Consider the following 20,196-nt stretch of genomic DNA (forward strand, 5'->3'; position numbering starts at 1 on the left):
CCATATTTTTAGGGTGCGATAATTTTTTCATGGATGCTGACAGTTGGTCTTAAATAAATGAATATGGAATAGATGCTTTTGACTGCTTGCTGGTAGATCATGTGCTTTCATTTCTTTTGTGCATATCGACAGCAGTGTGTTACGCCCGTTTGGCTTTCTAGCATCGGTAACAGAACATGAAATGCACAACAATACCGTCACTGAGCTTTATATACAATGGCAAAGCATCGTGTTTGAGATACAAATCTATTGACAGATCACAACAGTTCACCAAAGGCCGCGCTCACGATTGCTTTTCATTGAGTAAGCTGTGGATTACTTTCGGATGGAAGGGATTAGTTGTTGGGCAGAACTTCAAAACTCCCACCGTTGTCTGAAAAATGGATCTATGTAAGTAAGTAAGTGGCTAGCTCGAGAGCACATTGAACAACACTCTTCTGAAGCTGACCAAAGTGCTGTGCAAAAAAAGCCTACGGCCGGTATAAAGAACATTGAAATGTAAATAAAGTAGATCTGACTTCCTTGTGTTTTAGCATGCTGCTGTGGTTGGCCGGGATGTTCAGCGGGCCTCTCTCTGGCCAATCTGCCCGCTGCTTACCATTCCGCCTTCCTGGCAGCAGTGAGACGTGTTGGCTGTCAGAAGCATATCGTGCCCGAGACCCTGGGATCGCTCAGAGACACCGGGTCGCACCGCAGACACAATTAACAGCGCCGCTCACACTGGCTGGCATGGTGTTCGGCAGACGCTCCCAATGTAGACCCGCTGACAAACAGAGACGTTCTGCAGAGCACACACGAGGCTTCCTCGGAGATTACGAGTGCAGCGAACATCCTGGCGCTTTCCAGCACGCACATCCATATTCACCTCGCACATGGCGAAGACAATCAATAGTGTGTCACCCAAAACAACTGCAGGCTGCAACCGCGGAGATATATATGAAGGGAGCAAAGTGTAGTCCAGCTGTGGAGTGTGTCCGCTGGTCAACAGAGGAGACGAAAGTAAGCGGAAAAGCATGTCTGACTAAGCGACTGTCTGCCTGGCTGGGGCCTGTGGACGCACCTACAGGGATGGATCAGAGGAGGAGAAGACCTCACGGAACAGCCTGCAGCAGGAGGAACCATTGTGACTCCACCACTCAAATCTGCTTCTGAGGAAGACACACGCTCAAGGATGAAGCAGGATCAGTGATGCACGCCTATGTACAGTACAGTACGTAGATGCTCGGATCACAGTTTGCACATGACTCTAATTCTGCTACGCTGGATGGTCGGCTGGGGCTCGTATTAGCGATGGACTGTCTGTCCGAAAAACGCCCACATAAGGGGTCTTCTTTTCTGACGAGGCCCACGGCTGGGGCCAGTCACAGCCTGATGGCACTGTAGACGTTTCTCCGTGAGAACACACTCATGGATGAATTGTCAAAGTTGAGAATTAAAAGCCCCTTTATAAGACGATTCCATATCGCCTGACAATAATGTCAGTGCTAAAGCTAACGGACACTTGAAAATCTGTTTCTAGTTTCACCAAGCCATACTGTCGTTTTGTGCGCCGCCTGGGTAGCGCTCACCTGGTAGATCGCGCGCAGAGGTGTGGTTGTGTGTGTGTCTGGGTAGTGTGTGTGTGTGTGGGTGTGTGTGTGTGTTAGGAATCCCAAACACACCAATAGTGATGTCACGAGAACCGATACTACGACTCTTCCGGTTCTAAAACACCGACGAAGCCTCATTTTTGACGCAACGTAGGCACCGTTAGCGACGATGCCAGTGGTCGCAGCAGCGCTGCTGCGCCTCTCCAGAAACTGATGGGGCAGTAAAACGCTTCAGAGGGTTCCCGTTGATACAGTCAGAAGAAGGAGGTCCGACGAGAAGAGATGTAGTCCGAAGGCACGTCTTTCTAGTTCGGTACATACGAGACTCCGTCAACTCTAACTGACTAAAAAAACGACATGTTCACTGCAAACCACATGGTCCTCTCTTCCTGATTTACAGCCCACCCTCTCTTGGCTGCAAATAAATCACGTTGTCGGCTTCTATGGCCGCTGTACAGGCTACACGTTGTAAACAGCCGTGGCTCGCTTCCTCATGGATTTGCATAAGAGACGAGCATGGATTGACAGGGTTCGGAGGGGAGCCCGTACGGTCCAAGTGAGAGTGCTCACAAAGCGATACAAGCCAACATGGAGCTCGGCTCTTCTCGCTTGTTGGCCATACGCTTTTTTGTGGTTGGCTCACGATGGGCATGCGCACCAGCACAATTGTGTTTGCGTTGTCGTAGCCACTGGTGTCGCAACATGCGCGTTCATGAGCTTCTCTGTCGGGTCGCTTACAGTGGCGAACTCATGAACTCGCCGTGTCATTGTCTAAAATATTCACTAACGGTAAACACTGTTTTTGTGTTGTTCCATATTGGTTTACATGCTTAGCTAAATAAACGATAGATGTATTGAGCTAGACACACAAGGAGATTATACATTGTGGTGTACTAGCTAGCGCTAGCTAGCTGTTAGCCTGCAGTTTTGGTGATACAGAGCTCATCCATGGCTTCAGCTCTCATCCACGTTACAAGCTTGACAGCATCCAGCCCTCGGATGATATCTATAGAGAGAACCACGGCGATGTACTCACTATGGTCTGTAGTAACGTATGTAGGCGATATAACTAGCTATGTATAGATCTTTCTTACAGCCATGCTAGCTACCCTGATGCTTAGCCGCTAGCTAGCTAGCCGATAGACCGCCAGTTGGGAAACATAATGACGTGAATCCACGTCGGTACAGGCTTGCCAGCAGCTACCTACATACATCCGGGGATGTATCATGACGTCAGTAGATAATACCTAGGGACGTATTCATAGACCACATGGGAATTACAACCATTACGCTATATCCATAGTACAGACTAGCTACAGACCGCGGGAGAACCGCATGTGGAGCTGGGCGGTGGCGCAGTCCGCGGCTCTGACTCGCGTTGCTCCACTATGCGCGGTCATCATGCCAAATTTATATAATTCTGGACTTCGCTTCTAGTGAATGTTAAAAATTTAAAAACGTACGTTGTAAACAGGACCTTTCAGTGTTCGGTGGTAAGTTGATATACAGAAGAAACAAATCTGATCGCTGTGAACTGAAATAGAGACGTTTCCTTTCACATGCAAAGTCTAGGTGAAAAGGCTGTGCTGGGCCATGGGGTTGCCGTACCACCGTTATCGCGACCATGGTGGCTTTTGTAGGACTCCGGCGCTCTTCTGATTGGCGTGCATGCTCATCCGGTAACGTTAGCAGGTGGTAGCAGGGTCTAGCATGGCTGCGTATAGCACGGTTAGCCAGGACCAGTCGGGATCACACTTTACTGCTGTGTCTCAGTTGTTTTGCAAGTCAACCAAACTCGCTACTCTAGCTAATCAATGGGCGTACACAATTTTGAAATGACATAAAATGTCGTGTCCTTGTAGCGGGATAATTAGCCTGAAGCTAATGCTGCTACCTGTTCAGGAGGAGGAATTAGCACAACTCTTCAATACATCTCCATGATGTACCGTGGTTTGTCACGTCTCTGGTCACGCAACTGTAGAAGAAACACTGTGGTTGGTTTAGCACTGAGTACCTTAGAAAAGATGCTGACGTCTGGACTATGTCTGAGGACCATAGTGGGTGCACTATGACCATAATGTACTGTAGTATGGTGTTCTATGCTCTATTGCTCATGTTGGTAGTCGTGTTATGACATTTTGATATCTTTCAAATATTTTAATAATGACGTTTCAAGTATAACGACATGGAATCTTAGAGAAATCCTTTTTTTACGTGTTATTGTGATGGTGTTAGCGTCATATATGTTGGGTGTGTGTAGGTGGGCTGTGTATGTATATGTGTGTGTCTCTATGTGTATGTATATGTAAAATGTGTATGCTGTGTTATCTGTGTGCGTGTATCGTGTGAATGTGTGTGTATATAGATATGTGTGTGTGTGTATAGGTGTAGGTGAGATAGGAGTGTACGCTCATTTTGAAACTGCTCTGTGGGTCGTATTACGTAACGACCCATATCCCGTATGGTTTTGAGGACGTGTTGATTGCCGGAATGATAGTTGTATAGCAGTAACTCCTGTTTTTCTTGAGTGTTTCTCAAATACCAGTAAAAGCAGCCAAACGAGAGAAGGCATAAGAGAGAGTGCCGAGGTGGAGGGGAGGGGGGAAAAGGAAAGGGGAAAAGAAAGAGGCAGAAAGAGGGGGGGGCCAAAAGAAGGAGGAAAAGGGGGGACTGGGGGGGGGGCAAACAAAAGAAGCATCAGGGCAGGGAAGGCCGGAAGAACGAAGGTCTAGGCGGTACAAGAGGCAAGAGGTTGGGGCGGCGGTAAGGCGGGTTGCATGTGGCGGGGCATGGGGTGAGCGGGGAGCGTTCAGAGTGAGTGAAGGGGGGGGGGAAGCGGCGTGGAAGGAGGGGAATGATGCAGGAAAAGAGGACACAGAGGTAAGGAGCCGGGGAGGGGGGAAAAGCATGGAGGCAGGAGAGGAATCAGGCCAGGAGATAGAGAGCCTGGAGAGTCTCGACGCTCGCAGGCTGGCGGCCGGATGAGCAGTCGTCTCGCGATCGAGCGCGGTCTGCCCCGTTATCTCTTCTCTCTCTCTCTCTGTTTGCCTATGTATCTTGTTACTGTCTCTCTCTCTCTCTCTCTGTCTTGTCCTTGGCCTATCTCTCCTCTCTTCTCTCTCTCTCTCTGTCTGTATCTATCTGTCGCTCCTCTCTCTCTGACACGCGCGCGAGAGGAGACCGAGCAGAGCGGACACCGCGGCCGAGGAGAGAGGAATACGCGCGACGCGCGCGAGCGCGAGCGCGCGCGCGAGAAGAGAGCGCGTGCGGCGCGACGACAGCAGATGTGTGAGGCGGAGCGCGGCGCTAGCGAAGCAAGCGAGAGGATCGCGCCAGCCGCGGACGACGGAACCGCGTCCGCGAGCGGTAGCGCCGCGCAGAGCTGCGCGCGCGCGAGAGCGACGCGGTCGGGACAAAAAACAGACGCGCGAGCGCGCGCGAGCGCGAGGCAAACGGGCGCGGCGCAGTCGAGAGAGCGGACAAGCGAGCGAGAGAAGCGCGCGCGGCCGAGACGACGCGGGAAAAGGACAGCAAGGAGACAAGAAAGCAGCGAGGAGAGAAGCGCTAGAGATCGAGCCAGATAGAGCTGCGAGAGAACAAGACGACGAGAGAGACCCCGGCGATCTAGAGACTCAGCGACTCTCGAGCGGCAAAGATTAACGCACGCCCCCCAGAGCGCCCTATGGCGCCGAGAGAGCTCGCTGAGCTCGAGTAGATATAGAACTCGCTAAAGATAGATGCGAAGAGCTCACCACTCCTAGACAGCTCCTCTCTATATATCTCTCTCTCTGCCCCTGCCTCTTCTCTCTCTCTCTCTCTCTCTCTCTCTCTCTCTCTCTCTGCCCCTCTCTCTCTCTCTCTCTCTCTCCCACTCTCTCTCTCTCTCTCTCTGCCCCTCTCTCTCTCTCTCTCTCTCTCTCTCTCTCCTCCTCTGCCCCTCCTCTCTCTCTTCTTCTCCACTCTCTCTCTCTCTCTCTCTCTGCCCCTCTCTCTCTCTCTCTCTCTCTCTCTCTCTCTCTCTCTCTCTCTCTCTCTGCCCCTCTCTCTCTCTCTCTCTCTTGTAATATTGGCCTACATCACAGTTCTTCAGTGTTTGTGTAATCCTGAGGTTCCGGCATTAGACCGTATAGTCAGCAGCACACAGAACTGGGTGGCTCAGGTTGGTTGTGAGTTGTTTGGTCTCTAAAATGTCAGAAACTGGAGAAAAAAACCGATCATTGTTTCCCAAAAAGCCCAAGATGATGTCCTCAAATTGGAGGACGTCTTGTTGTGTCCCCAACTCAAAGATATTCAGTTTATTGTCACAGAGGAGAGAAGAAACTAGAAGATATTCACATTTAACAAGCTGGAATCATCTGTCTTTCCATAGAAAATGATTCAAACATCAAAATAGCCTAATCATAGGCGATTAATTCATTACTTGACAGCTAGTTGATCAATCTTTGCAGCTCTATTTGGATGCAACACTTCATTGGCTTTGTCACACACACACACACACACACACACACACACACACACACACACACACACACCCTCAAGGCAAACAGGGATGTTGTGCCCAGTGTTTAGGGAACCTTGCTGGGTGGATCAAGGCTGGATAAGTGGTTAAGGTATGAGGGAGGCCTTACAGGCCCTGTAATGGCTGGATGGTTTAGCTCTAATCCGATTGGGCACGCTGGGAGACTGGATGCAGGCGGCATCAGGTCCTCACAGCCAGACAACCAGTGAGCTCACACCTGCCACTCTATTGCATCTCAATGTTCTAGCTGATTACTGACAGTAATTTAAAAATCTAATTAAATCTGATTCACTATCAAGCAGGATTTGTAGAAATACAGATTATTAGCTGGTTTTGTTTTGGCTCAATTACCCACTTAGATAGATACGAGCTCTGCCAGCTCGATATCTCCAGCAGCTCAGCACGCCTTAACACCTGCAAACGTTTAACACCAGGTCTGCCTTTTGGTCAGTGGGGCGGTGTAATGTTGTGGGGTTAGAACGAGACGCCCACACACAGGATTGGGCATCAAGGACCACTTCCAACTTGGAATCCTTTAACTTTTGTGTTGTCTTCCCGGGTCAAACACTCTTTTAGGTACCAGCTACACTCTGGTAGTTGGAGAAATGCCAGTTCACCTCCTGGGCACTGCCAAGGTGCTCTTGAGCAAGGCTCCGAACCCCCAACTGCTCAGGGCGCCTTTCCATGGGCAGCCCCCCCACTCTGACATCTCTCCATTAGTGCATGTAGAGGTACTGAGCATGTGTGTGTAATTCAGGCCTGTGTGTAATAATAACAGAGTGAAAACATTGTAATTTCCCCTTGTGGGATTAATAAAGTATAAATTATTATTATTGTTATTTAGACATTGTTTTTACGTTTATGTTGCTTTTTCCCCATGTTATGCTTGCTTTTTTTCCTTTTTGTCGCTTATTTCAACGTTTTTTGGCAGTTTTTTCATTAACACCAGTATATTCACCACTAGACCTATTTATTTGCACTAGTTTTACACTTATTTTTTGGAATTCATGGTCAATAAACCTCATTTATATGAAATGTTCTAATTTTTGTGTAAGAAAAAAGCAGAAATGATGAATGATTTGGACTAACTGTTAAGATCAGAGGAAGGAAGGTAATGTATAATCACAGATCTGTCAAAGTTTAGTCAGGATAATGCTATGAAATTTAATACAACACCCACAATTCAATGCAAGTAGATCTCGTATTTTACGAAAATAGTTCACTGAAACGTGTTTCTGAAAACATTTTAAGAGAGAAATAGGCCGTGCAGTTGCTGAATCTGTCTTCATTTCAGATCGACAAAGGTCAGTTTAAAAGATTTTCGTCAGATTTTGAGAGCCGCTCATCCCGCTCGTCATTTCCTGGGTTAGCACTCCACCAATCAGATTGGTCATTGAGTCTGACTGCCCGCCCTCCGATTCAACGTGTCGAATCGGCCCAAATGAAGGCCGACGGCTCCTCCGACTGACGACGGCGCGGAACACACCGAACAGACACGAGTCACCGACCTCGCCAGACTGTCTGACGACGGATTATTGGCTCGGTGTGTCAGCGCCTTAACAGAATTGTTCAAATCCAAACCTAGGGCACCCATCGGTGGCTCTTGTTGAAGGGAGCTAATGAATATTCAGAAGCTACATGGCATGTAAGGAACCAGATGAGCAGAGGAAAGTATTCAGAGCAGCATGTCATTGGGGTTGTTGAAGTTTAACCAATCAAGCCCCCAGAAAAACATGAGCCGGATTCCCAAAATGGTGAAAAGAAGGAAAAGAACTTGTTGAGATTAAAAGCGAGGAAGCAGTGGTGGAAAACATGAGTGGCAGAAGCAATCCTCTAAAGCAATCTATAGCAGCCCATCCAACCTTGAAGGAGCTTACAATAGCCTGAGCCGTTTCCTCAGCATTAGCAGTCTTGTGTGGGATGCTGTATAATCTACCTGCCAGATTAAGATGACATGGTCATTGTCTAGAAGAGAGAATTGAATTATGGTGTGTGAAGGCGGTTTAAATGAGATTATGGGGGAAAGAACTCATCCAGCATGCGTGAGATGTACAAAGTCAGGGGCTCGGCACACCGACTACACACTCTCTCTCTCTCTCACTCACACACACACACACACACACACACACACACACACACACACAGACTCTTAAACTCATGCAGTGTAAGCTATTTTGCATACACTCCAGCCCCAACACAAAAGATGCAAACGTACAGTGCACACTTAAACATGCAAATACTTCATGGACTCACAGTGGTGCATCACTGCAGATTGAAAATAGGGGAAACACAATGGATGTTTGGCGTTATTTTTGGCCAGTTTGGCTGGTTATTGAGTGACTGTGCAGTGATGGGGAAAACACTGCATTAGCCTATATTCATAGGCCACACCACATCCTCCTCCTGTTTTGCTGCATCCTTCTAAGCAGAGCTGATGATTTCCTGTGTGTGTTTGTGGTGACAGTGCATCCTCTGTCTGTGACTCTGATTTCTTCACACGGATGTGTTTACTGCGTCGGCTTGCCAGGGTTCCCCTAACACGAGTATATGGGCTAATCCCCAGTTTGTGTGTGATTAGCCTAACAACTCTGCAGCATATTTAGTACATGTATCTGCTCTGTTTAAGCACAGCTAATCTTCTAGCATCCCCAAACTGCTCGGTTCTCATGATCCTCCCTCTCCATGTTTACACTTAAACTCTGTCTCTTTTCATGCTTTTCCTCAGGCTCTGTGTGCACACATGTGTGGATGTTTTTGCGCGTTTGCGTAAAACTGTACGGGTTACTGTGCTCGCGTGTTTGTCCACCTGTGCATGTGGGCGTGGGTCTGCTCTGTGATGCAGTTTTAATTCCTGTGGATGCTGTTATTTCAGAGGATGTCACTGTGTTTGTGTCTCCCCTGAGGGACGGGAATATGTTCAGAGATGCTGCAACCGCAGCTTGCCATTTATTTTATCGCCGTTGATCATCAGGTGATAGGGCGCACAAAGGCTTTACAAACAATAGTGATGCTATCAATTAATCACATTTACAGTATTGTGCTCCATCAGATAGGCATGATCTCATCCTTCTGAGCGGTGTGTATGCCACGCACACACGGTAATGCATGTGTGTTTGACTCTGTGCCTGTACATGGATTGAGGGTGGATGGATTAGAATTAGCAGATGGACTGTATTTGCATTAGCCACCAGGGTGCTAACGCAGACAGAGTCAATCTGGTGTGCAAGGCTGAGAGCAGGTTGTTGCTCTCTGGGGTAGAGCCAGGCCGGGACACCCTGTCTGGGACTTTTAGCTGCAGGGGGTCCAGTCTGTCTGCATGTGTTAGCTAATGTCAAGGGGGTCAGTATAGCACAGGTCGGTTCAGTGCAAACTTTGATTTGAGTAGCTGTGTTTTAGAGCTGCAAAGATTAATTAATTAGTTGTTAACTATTAAATTAATTGCCAAGGTATTTTTCTGCTTTGTGTCATTTGTTTTGAAAAAAAAGGAGAATTTCTATGATTGCAGCTTGTTAAATGTGAAATGTTTCTTCTCTCCTCTGTGGCAGTAAACTGAATATCTTTGAGTTGTGGACAAAACAAGACATTTGAGGACGTCATCTTGGGCTTTTTGGGAAACACTGATCCACATTCTTCACCATTCTTGGACATTTTATAGACCAAACTACTAATTGATTAATCAAGAAAAAAAAAATCAACAGATTAATCGACGATGAAAAGAATCCTTAGTTGCAGCCCAACTGTGTTTGTGTAAGGATCAAAACAGGCAGCAATAATTGTACGTTGAACTGCAGTGCTACTCTGAAAGTAAGAAGAAAGCGGACAGGAACAAAAGGAGAGGAAGAGTAGGGGGTTACAAGCACAGTGAGAGGAGGGAGGGCATGTGAGGGGAGCTCACAAACTGAAAACCCCTCGCAAGTGTTTTGGAGTCAATTAGCTTTCTTCGTGATGTATTCATGCTTTTTCATTTCCCTTTGTTCTCTGCTTTCTTGCTTAGTTATCACAGTCCCAAGCTCTCCGCAAACACTGGTGCAGTGTTTTGCTAGGCGAGGCTTGTGTTTGTGTCAACCAACCATCACATTCCCTGCAGAAATGGCCAAATCTTTCCTTTTCTCTTGGTGTTTCTCAGATATCTATTTCACTCTAAATTCATCCTTTGAAAAATATATACAGCATGCTTTCAAAGGCAACGTTTTGAACCGTTATGGATGCAAAATGCAGCCAAAAGTTGTGACAACACAATTTTTTATTTTCATAAATCCCTGTTGAAGGAAATGTATGTATGCTTCTCTAAAACCTGCTCTTTACAAGAACATTATTCTATTGTTGTCTAAATCAGTGATTCGGGTACCCCTGGGGGGTGTTTCTGCTGTTGCCAGGGGGTACGTGGAATGATTGTAAAGCTCTTAAAAAATTTAAATCATGATTTGATTTGAAGAATATACCCACATATTAACATTAAATCAATTGTAGGTCTAACACCTGAACACTACATGTTGCAGTTATGTAAGTGAAAACTAGTTAGCAAGCGAGCACAGTAGCTTAAATTATACATGGAATAAATAGCTAAAGTAACGACTAAACAGTTCAAATGATTAGCTAAAGTAATGGAGTAACGGTTGACATAGTTAGCTAACGGTTGAAATGGTTAGCTAACGGTTAAAATAGCTAATGGTTGAAATAGCTAACGGTTGAAATAGTTGGCTAACGGTTGAAATAGCTAACGGTTGAACTAGTTAGCTAAAGGTGAAATAGCTAGCTAACGGTTGAAAAAGTTAACTAACCGTTCGTTAACAGTTGACATAGTTAGCTTAAAGTTGAAATAGGTAATTAACAGGTGAAATAGTTAGCTTAAAGGGGAAATAGTTAGCTTAAAGTTGAAATTGTTAATTAACAGTTGAAATAGTTAGCTTAAAGTAACGATAATGGATAAATGGTTGAAACATTTACTTCACTTCAAGTAGTAGTACGGTGGAGTGAGCTATAGAAAGAACAGAGAGAGAGAGAGCGGTGCTAACGTTACATAAAACAAAGCGAGTTCCCTGTAAACGGAGCACCCTGTCATAACTCGCTGTGCTCCAACTCCATTTTTTCTTGTTATGGAAATGACCGGTCTGGCTACTCCGCTTGTCATCAGTCAGCGCTTGATGTCAGGCGTTATTTTTTTCAGAAAAGTTTAACTTTTTTCAACTTCAAAAAGACGCACAAGCTGCAAAAAAGAAGTCGCGGTGGCGTTTAAAAAAGCGCTCAGGACTTTTTTGAAAACACAGTTTACGCCGTACAGGATTATATTATGTAAAACAGACGCTGGAAGCTTAAAAAAAGACACAAAGTGTGAACAATGAATCCCAGAGAGGTCAGACTGCTGTCATTATTGCTCCTCAGGATCCACACAAATCGATGTGAACCAGCTTTTCTAGAAGAAAAGAGCAAATGGGAAGCATGAGGTTGTCGTGGAACTGGTGCCACATGACTGTGCAGTATTTAACATTTTGTGCCAAAAGCAGACAGCGAGAAGTCTTTTTTTAGCAGCAGCTCTCGAATTAAGAATTAAGAAGTGATAGCAACTTGGCTGGAACTTCCCGAGGGTGCTTTGCAGTGAAAGACACAGAGATACTGACAGATACTTAGTGGGTTGTTTTAGTGGCGGTTTACAAGCATGGCACTTGTGGAACAAAAGGAGAGATGAAGGCTACTAGTCCCCAGAGTTTTTAGGCTTTAGTGCAGGCTTTCTATTTTGGGAAGAATGATTCTTTGAGAGAACAAGAGAGTTCGGGAGGGAGAGTATACGGGAAGCAGGCTTTTTTTTATTGCACCCATTACATGTCATCACTCCAAACTAATCATGTCCTGGAAATTGAGCCCGAGGAAGACTGCTGAGCTTGGATTTTACTCTGTGCCTCTTCCCCTCCCCCCTTTTCTTCACTCTTTCCCTCTGTTTCTCCCCCTTCTGTCTCACATCATTTTGCCTCTTTATCTCAGTCCAATCTGTAATCCCGCCCTCTCTCTCTATCCATATCTGTGCCCTCTTTTATTGCTCTCCTTCTCTTTGCTTACATTTTATTCCTCCTGCTCCCATTTCTCTTTCCTCCCCTCTCTCCTTCCCTCCCTCCCTCTCTCTGGTATTTCACAGTTAACTACTGAGCCAGAGAATAGTGCCCCAGTGCCTCTGCTCTGGATTGTTTGCTCTCACACATAGAAGTGGATTTTCAATTAAATTGCGTGTCATTAGAAAGACGGCGTCACTCTGCCTTTCCAGGGCAGGCAGCCAGCCTTCACACATGCTTTGATGACGGCTCATTTTCCTCAACGTTGTTCTCTTTTTCTCCCTGATTCTGAGACACTCAAGCTACACGTAGGCTTGTGACGATTGGCGATCAGATCGTATATCGACGATTGAAGGAATGATCGGCGATTGGTTTTTCCTACGCATATATTTAAGCGATTTGAATTAACTTTCGATCAGCACTATAATTTCTAGAATCTGCCCCCTACTGTTTGTTTAGAGATGTTTCTGGTCGAGCGGTAAGTCCGCCCGCTGAGTCCCGTTATTCAGCACGAGTGAACGAAGGTATTAACAAAGCAGTTTTCCGTTTACTTCCCGGGGATCTGACACCTGATGGGCTGTGGTTCTTTCGGGCAGTCACCCAGCCCCCCAGGGGACAGGAGCTACATTAGGTCAGCCCTCACCGATTAGGGGGCTAAGATACAGCAGCTAATGTTAACGATCGAGTTTCCCTGGTGTGGAGCTTTGGCTCAAACACAATAAATAAACTACAGCTATTACATGTACAATTATCACATTAGGAAGCAGAGGAATAGCTTTGATGCACAGATCAACAGAGAGCCGAAGAGTGAGAGAGAGAAAAGCAATCGCTAACTGCTAAACTATAGTAGCTAACAGAGCTAATAGCTTGTACACAACTGGGGGGTTAGCGAGAAAGTTGCTAAAAGAAGATCGCTGTGAGTGCTCTCGCCGATCTTGATTAACTCCGATTGGATGATTTGAAAATATTAGAGATTGCCCAAGTCTAGCTCCACGTCTACGTCCGTACATCACGAGTCTATATCCACAATGTTCCACTTCCGTGATTGCTCCAGTGCCGCAGGAAATTCCACCGGATGCATGTGTTTTAGCCGGATGTCCGTCCCCTTCCTCTTTCTTTGTGTTGGCGTTCTAACCTCCGGTGGATTCATGAGGACTATGGTTAACTGCTCCTCAGATCTCTGCAGGGTAAATCCAGACAGCTGGTGGTGGTGGACAGTGGGGTGGTGATGGCGCAGTGGATATGACACATACCTTTGGTGTGGGAGATCTGGGTTCAATTCCCACTGTGATACATCAACCAATGTGTCCCTGAGCAAGACACTTAACCCATAGTTGCTCCAGAGGCGTGCGACCTCTGACATATATAGCAATTGTAAGTCGCTTTGGATAAAAAAAAGCGTCAGCTAAATGACATGTAATGTAATGTAATGTAACAGCTAGCTAGACTATCTGTGCAATCTGAGTTTACAGCGGCTCCGTGCAGAGTTTAGCGCCGCCCGAGATGATTGTGATTGGTTTAAAGAAATGCCAATAAACCAGAGCACGTTTTTCTCCCATCCCAGAATGCTATGTGGACTAGCCAGACCCTTTTCCGTTCTGCAGCGTGTGGATGGTCTGGCACAAGCGAGACTAGTTCATCTCAGACGCAGAGCTCTTACCCCAGGTGTCTGGCTCCTGCAGACCTGCTTATAACGGCAGCTTCCACAGTCAAAAAGGTGGAAGTCTGCTGTGTGTTGAGATGCTGACTGAACCAAGAGAGCCCCTGTCTGGTAATTGCGTTGGCTTAGTAGTACCAAGAAAGCTATCTCCACATGACAGGTGGTCACGAGATGTGGCGTGATAAATCGCTGCATGAATTACCCAGAGTGGTGGGATTGCAGTTTTGCTGAAAAAAAGGAGAGTGCAGGCTTTTTTTTTTTTAGAGAGGGAGAGGCGAAAAAGCAACTGGATGGGAAATGTGATGGGAAGTGGTAGAGCAGACTTAACTGTGACACAGGGGGAAGCTTTGAATGGTTGAATCCTGAATGCATTGTGGGCAGTTATTATCTTTCAATACAGAAACACAAATCAGTCAGGTCTGGATGAATGAGCTTGAAGAGCAGGAACATAGGAGCCGGGGGACGGACAGCGTACAGATTACATGCACGGTCTATCCTCCAGGGTGAGAAGAAGATGCCTTTGTTCCTATTACGCGGCATTTTCATACATATTTGAAGCTCTCCTGGCTGTGATTACCTCTCGCCACATTGTCAATCTCCATTTCTCACCTCTGCCACTCTGTCTCTCCTGTGTGTGTGTGTGTGTGTGTGTGTGTGTGTGTGTGTGTGTGTGTGTGTGTGTGTGTGTTCGGCTTTGTGTGTATATGCGCACATTGTGAGGAAAGGCAGCTATATTAGATCTGGCAGAGGCAGCACAATTTGTCTGACATGTTGAGGGAGAAGATTAGAGGGGGAAACACAAAATGTATTCAGTATTACACTCTCATCTCACAGCTGTAGAAATTGATTTTTTTTAAAGTACACATTGGGGCGCGTGGGCTGCCGATAGCTGAGGAGAGGGAGGTGTGGAGAACCGGCATTATCAGGCCATAGACTCCAATTCACACAAAATTCAAAAATGAAAAGGGGATAAACAGCAATAATCTGTTTCTGCGGATGGAAGCGTGTCTAAAGTCATTTGGGGGGTGCTGAAGCGGCTGTGTATGAGTTCCTCCACCACTCTGGCTCATTGTCCTTTACTACCCGGCTTGGCCTAAGCCTGCCCTCTGGGTCAGATTACTCGCAAAATGCCTCATAGCCTTCCCAGGATTCCCCTAGTCTGAGTTTATCATTCTCGCACACATTCAGCAGCTCTGCTGGAACGCGAGGGCGCTGTCTTAGCGCGAGTCCACATTATTCCTTGTTGACCAAACGCTGAACAGTACGGACAACACAACAATGAGGAAAATGCATTCATCAGCAGCAGATTAATAATATGGGTCAAGCACATAAAAAAGCCTCCACAACAGTGAAAAGGCAACTGTAGCAGACAAAAACGCCTCGAGTAGCGCTGCAAATAACGGTTATTTTCATTGTTGATAAATCTGTTGATTATTTTTTTGATGAATGGATGAGTTGTTTGGTCTCTAAAGTGTCAGAAAATGGTGAAAAATGTGGGTCAGTGTTTCCCAAAAAGCCCAAGATGACGTCCTCAAATGTCTTGTTTTGTCCCCAACTCAAAGATATTCAGTTTACTGTCACAGAGGAGAGAAGAAACTAGAACAATATTCATATTTAACAAGCTGACATCACTTCCCAAAAATGTACTCAAACAGATGAATCGATTACCAAAATAGTTGGTGATTAATTTACTAGTTGAAAACTAGTCGATCTTTGCAGCTCTAGATGTCATTAGCAAGCTTTGTCTTAAAGTTTTTGGAGTGTTTTATTTGTGTATTTATTATCTGCTGAAACAGATATGGTAATAATAACGGTCCAAAATTATGTCAAATAGCTTTTTTTTTAAGGAGGACCCCTAAACCCTCTGCCAAATACTGTCTGTGCACCTAAGTTTTCTACAAACCTAAATATTATAATATAGAAAATGTTCACATTTAAGAAGCTGCAATCGGAGAAGTTTGACTTTTTTCATAAAAATCTCAAAGTGATTAATCGATTATCAAAACAGTTGGTGTAGTTAATAAAGTTAATAGTTGACAACTAATTGATTAATCTTTGCAGCCTTAAAGGTGCTGTAGGTAGGATTGTGAAGATCCAGGACTTAGCCAAAAAAACAACTTCTCAGTCCCTCCCCCCTTTCTGCTAAAGCCCAAAACGGTCTCCTAAGCCCCTCCCCCCACAAGGGAGAATGAATGTGTGTGCATGAGCAGTGATTGACACGCAGTTAGACACCCCCCCCTGGCCCTGATTGGTGCATCTGAACAGTTAGACACCCACCCTGGCCCTGATTGGTGCATCTGAACAGGGAGCGGTGGATTTTTGCAAATCCCACTCCAGGCTGTAGGTGGAGCCAGAGGAGCTGGATTTATTTAAATGTCCTGCTTCCTGTAGTTCTACTGGAACATAGGGTCAGTTTCAGCAAATATGACAGAAAGTTAGTTTTATAAGTCTTACCTACTGCATCTTTTAAGTAGATTGAGATATTTCTACAGTGAATACCTCTGCTAAATAAACAGAGTACATGTTAATTTGGCTCTGTGGGCATCGATGAAGCTGAACTTTAAATGAAAGCACCAGTCAATGCCGGCAAGTCAATGCCGTCCTTTGGCAATGAATCGTTTATTAATGGTTCGTCAAGAATGTGTGTAGTCTCATATGAAGTGATTAGTGACGCATGGCTGTGTTGGGAGAGAGAACATCAATCAAGCCTGAGAGAAAGGATGGCTAATGACACGTGTGTCTGGGAGGGAGGCCCGAGGGGGCAGCGGGTGACGATGGCTGCCTCTCACACTCAAACATGTATTTGTGCCCGCTTTGTTCTCTCGTCTCATCTCACAACTTGTAATTATTAGTTGCTCGCTCGCGCTGACCTTACTTGAAAAAGTTCACACTCCCTGGTTATGAAAAGAGTTTAAAAACAGATTTCACAGGAATATTTTTCGGACTTACATCTAACATGCTGCTCGCCACGCAATACAGCACACATCACAGTCCGCCTGGTTTTGTGATATCGCAGCGAACGCCAGGTAAACGTCTGTAGGGCTGTCCTCGACTAAATAAAGGCTTAGGCTACGTTCAGACTGCAGGCAAAAGTGGCAGAAATCAGATTTTCTTTTTTGGGGTCAAGTGACCAGGTCAGACTTCTTCAGAAGTAGTGTGAACACTCTAATCTTGCCCAGATCAGATTTTTTTCAAATCTGATTTAGACCACTTCCATATGTGGTCCTGAATCAGATCTGATTTTTTTTTCAATGTGGCCGCAGTGTGAACAACCAAGGCGGATTTGATGTGACGTCTACGTCAATCTACATCGACATTTGTCACAATTATGCGCTGGCCGGAGTTAGCCCCAGACACAGACAGTCAAATTAAAAAGGAAGACAAGACCTCTGTAGTGAATTCGCAGCCATAAACCCGCAAAAGGCCAAAATAGCCAATTTGGCTCTCTTTCTCTTCATTCTCCTCCTCCTCAGCACCTGCTCATTAATGTTACGGCTGCCATTACACAAACATTTTGAAATAAAAGTGAAAATGCTTCTTTCCTCCATAACCTCCCTAACTTTAGTGCACCAGCGTGCTGCGGCTGATGTCATTGTTATTGGTCTTTTCGGGTCAGTTCGAAACTGCAAACAGTTCACACTGGAATCTGATATAGACCACATTTTAAAAGGCCACATTTTAAAAGGCCACATTTTAAAAGGCCACATTTTAAAAGGTAATGTGAACAGCCAAACAAAAAATCAGATCTGAGCAAAAAATCCGAATTAAGCATTAAGACTTGCGGTGTGAACGTAGGCTTAGTCGACTAACACTCATACATTTGTCGACCAATGCATTTCAATCAGGAGAGACTTCATTAGTAAATATGAACAAATTTATTGTATCGACAAACATGAAATGTGAATTATATAATCTCTGGAGATTGAACTCCATCAAAACCATATGTTATAAAGGGTACATGAACCCAAACATATTCCCCGATGGAGTCCAGACACTGGTGGTGGTGATGTAGCGTACAGGAACCAATCAAGAGCCAAGCGCTGACGATACCCGAAGAAGTGGGCGAGACTTCCGGTGGTTGAAGGGGAGGAGGCGGGACGCACTGTATTCCTGAAACGACAACGGACAACCGCCAAGGAGAGAGCAGATTTAAAACAGGATGTCATGTTGTGATAGGCTTGTGACAAATGCCCGACTCTGATTGGTTTAACTAACGACACAGCTGAATCTGATTGACTACTGACAAGTGACACGTCAAGAAACAGCTGATCAACTAGGTGTGATGAAAAAGGAATATGAAGTCTTCCTGTAAGAACTTACGCTGAGCTACATTAGTTGATTTAATCGACAGATCTTTAAAACTGAGTTTTCTCCCCAATGAATCGCACAAATGTTTACCAGAGATGTGCTCAGAAGTTTCTTAGAAATAAATCATTCAGCATAAAATGACTAATAAACTACAGGAATCATTGTCGACTAAAACGACTGATTAGTCGACTAATTGCCCTCCTTGGTTCCTCTTGTGAAGATTTTGCAGGAATACTTTTGGACATGCAAACAGCAAACACCCATGCAAAAGCACTTTCTATTCAGTTTCTTGGAAATAAATAATTTCATACAAAAATGACTTATGGACTAAACAGTTCTTGGACGACTAATCACTCTCCTTGGTTCCTCTTATGAAAAGAGTTTAAAAAAATATATATTTTACAGGAATACTTTTGGACTTCTGTACACCTAACACAATCGCCACACAATGCAGCACACAACAGAATCCCCCTGGTTCGTAATATCACAGCCACAGTCAGGTAAACATTGGTGTTTGCTTTGTTGCTTTTGTATATATATATTTTTGGAGTCCCCTCTGCTCCATGTGTGGAGCGTTTTCTGCCGTGAACCATCAAGGCCCACGTACAGTATCATGTGAGCGCAGGAGCAGAAGAGAGACTCAACTCTCAAAGTCTCTCTTTGATCAGTCCGTAAAACTCCACCCAGCTTCCATCATACTGTGCCCGTGAGTGGGAACACTTTCACACAGTATTTACCTTGATGGGGAATTGGATGTGACTCGGCGGAGGAACGGCACCCTCCCCGGGGGTTCAGAACAAAGTACTCGTGTTTTGTAAACAGGCGCATAAATTGCATTCTTCAGAGCTGTGAGTAACAGCTCACAGACGTGCACAGCCTGTGTGCGGGGGTGTATAATTTCAGCGTCCCTCGAGATTCCCGAGGCTTTTGGTTAAACATTCCGGGAATACCATCCTGGCGATTCGTCTTTGGCCACCAAGCCGAGGAGTGGCTTCCTGCTCCTCCTCCTCTTGAGGTCTCGATATGTTCAGTTCCCTTATGGAGCCATCAGCTGGCACTTTGTGCTCCATCCGTCTGCTCGCTCTATTTCTACTCTTGTTTTATTCATAGCTGCCAGTCAGTGTACAGTATATGATCCATGTGGTCCTTTCCGTGGAGGGAGTAGTCGTGCATCAGTTTGTTTTATTGTAAGTGTAGTAGTGTACTGCTGACAGTTTGTATCTCAGATTGCACTTTTGATTTTGTGTTATTTTTTGGGGCATTTTATTAACATTTGAATGCAGAGGCTGAGAAGTTGTGCTATTGGATGCTAGTCCAGTGCCAAATAAGGAAGGTAGACTACCATTAAGAAATCCCGGAAGTTTTCAGAGAAGCGTGTATCGAGGCTTGTATCGTTTTAGGTAAATGTCGTCATTGATGACGTCCGACGCTTCGCTGCCCGTCCGTACCACAGACTGGTTAGCCGGACAACTGTGTTTAGATCGGGGATAGACCGGCAGTTTGCAGATTATCTGTATCGGCGTATTATTTGACCGATAACCGATAAAGTTAATTCAATAAAAAGTCCCCTACTCTGGCTCTGCTACAGCTCTGTGTCTGTCCCTCTGCTTCAGTTTCTCTCACCACTGAGTCTGACTTAATGTCCCGCCCACAACACCATCTGACTATCTGTTATGTTCATAGTTTCAAATTTATTAAAGAATTGCTTAAAGCATTTAAACAAAGTTTTGTGTTGGCTTTTGTAACATTCCACAATCTTAATTATGACTTAAAGTGGCCATATTCTGCTCCTTTTCAGGTTCATAATTGTATTTTGAGGTTGTACCAGAATAGGTTTACATGGTTTAATTTTCGAAAAACACCATATTTTTGTTGTACTGCACATTGCTGCAGCTCCTCTTTTCACCCTGTGTTCAGGTCTCTGTTTTAGCTACAGAGTGAGACCTCTCACTGCTGGAACATCTTTGTTGGCAGTCGCACATGCTCAGTAGCTAGGTAAGATCACATGCTCAGTAGCTAGGTAAGATCACGTGCTCAGTAGCTAGGTAAGATCACATCAGCTAGCTAGCTGTTTGT

At 45.4% G+C, this 20,196-nt stretch overlaps 1 long non-coding RNA gene across 1 annotated transcript; it reads left to right on the top strand.

The window, feature by feature from the left end:
- Positions 1-9,708: 9,708 nt before the first annotated feature.
- On the top strand, positions 9,709-19,930 carry LOC118496465. Its single transcript, XR_004899039.1, has 3 exons — positions 9,709-9,847; positions 15,532-15,539; positions 19,919-19,930. It is a non-coding gene; the product is annotated as an uncharacterized LOC118496465 (long non-coding RNA).
- Positions 19,931-20,196: the final 266 nt, after the last annotated feature.

This window comes from Sander lucioperca, chromosome 2, assembly GCF_008315115.2.
Source record: "Sander lucioperca isolate FBNREF2018 chromosome 2, SLUC_FBN_1.2, whole genome shotgun sequence".
Classification (NCBI taxonomy): domain Eukaryota; kingdom Metazoa; phylum Chordata; class Actinopteri; order Perciformes; family Percidae; genus Sander; species Sander lucioperca.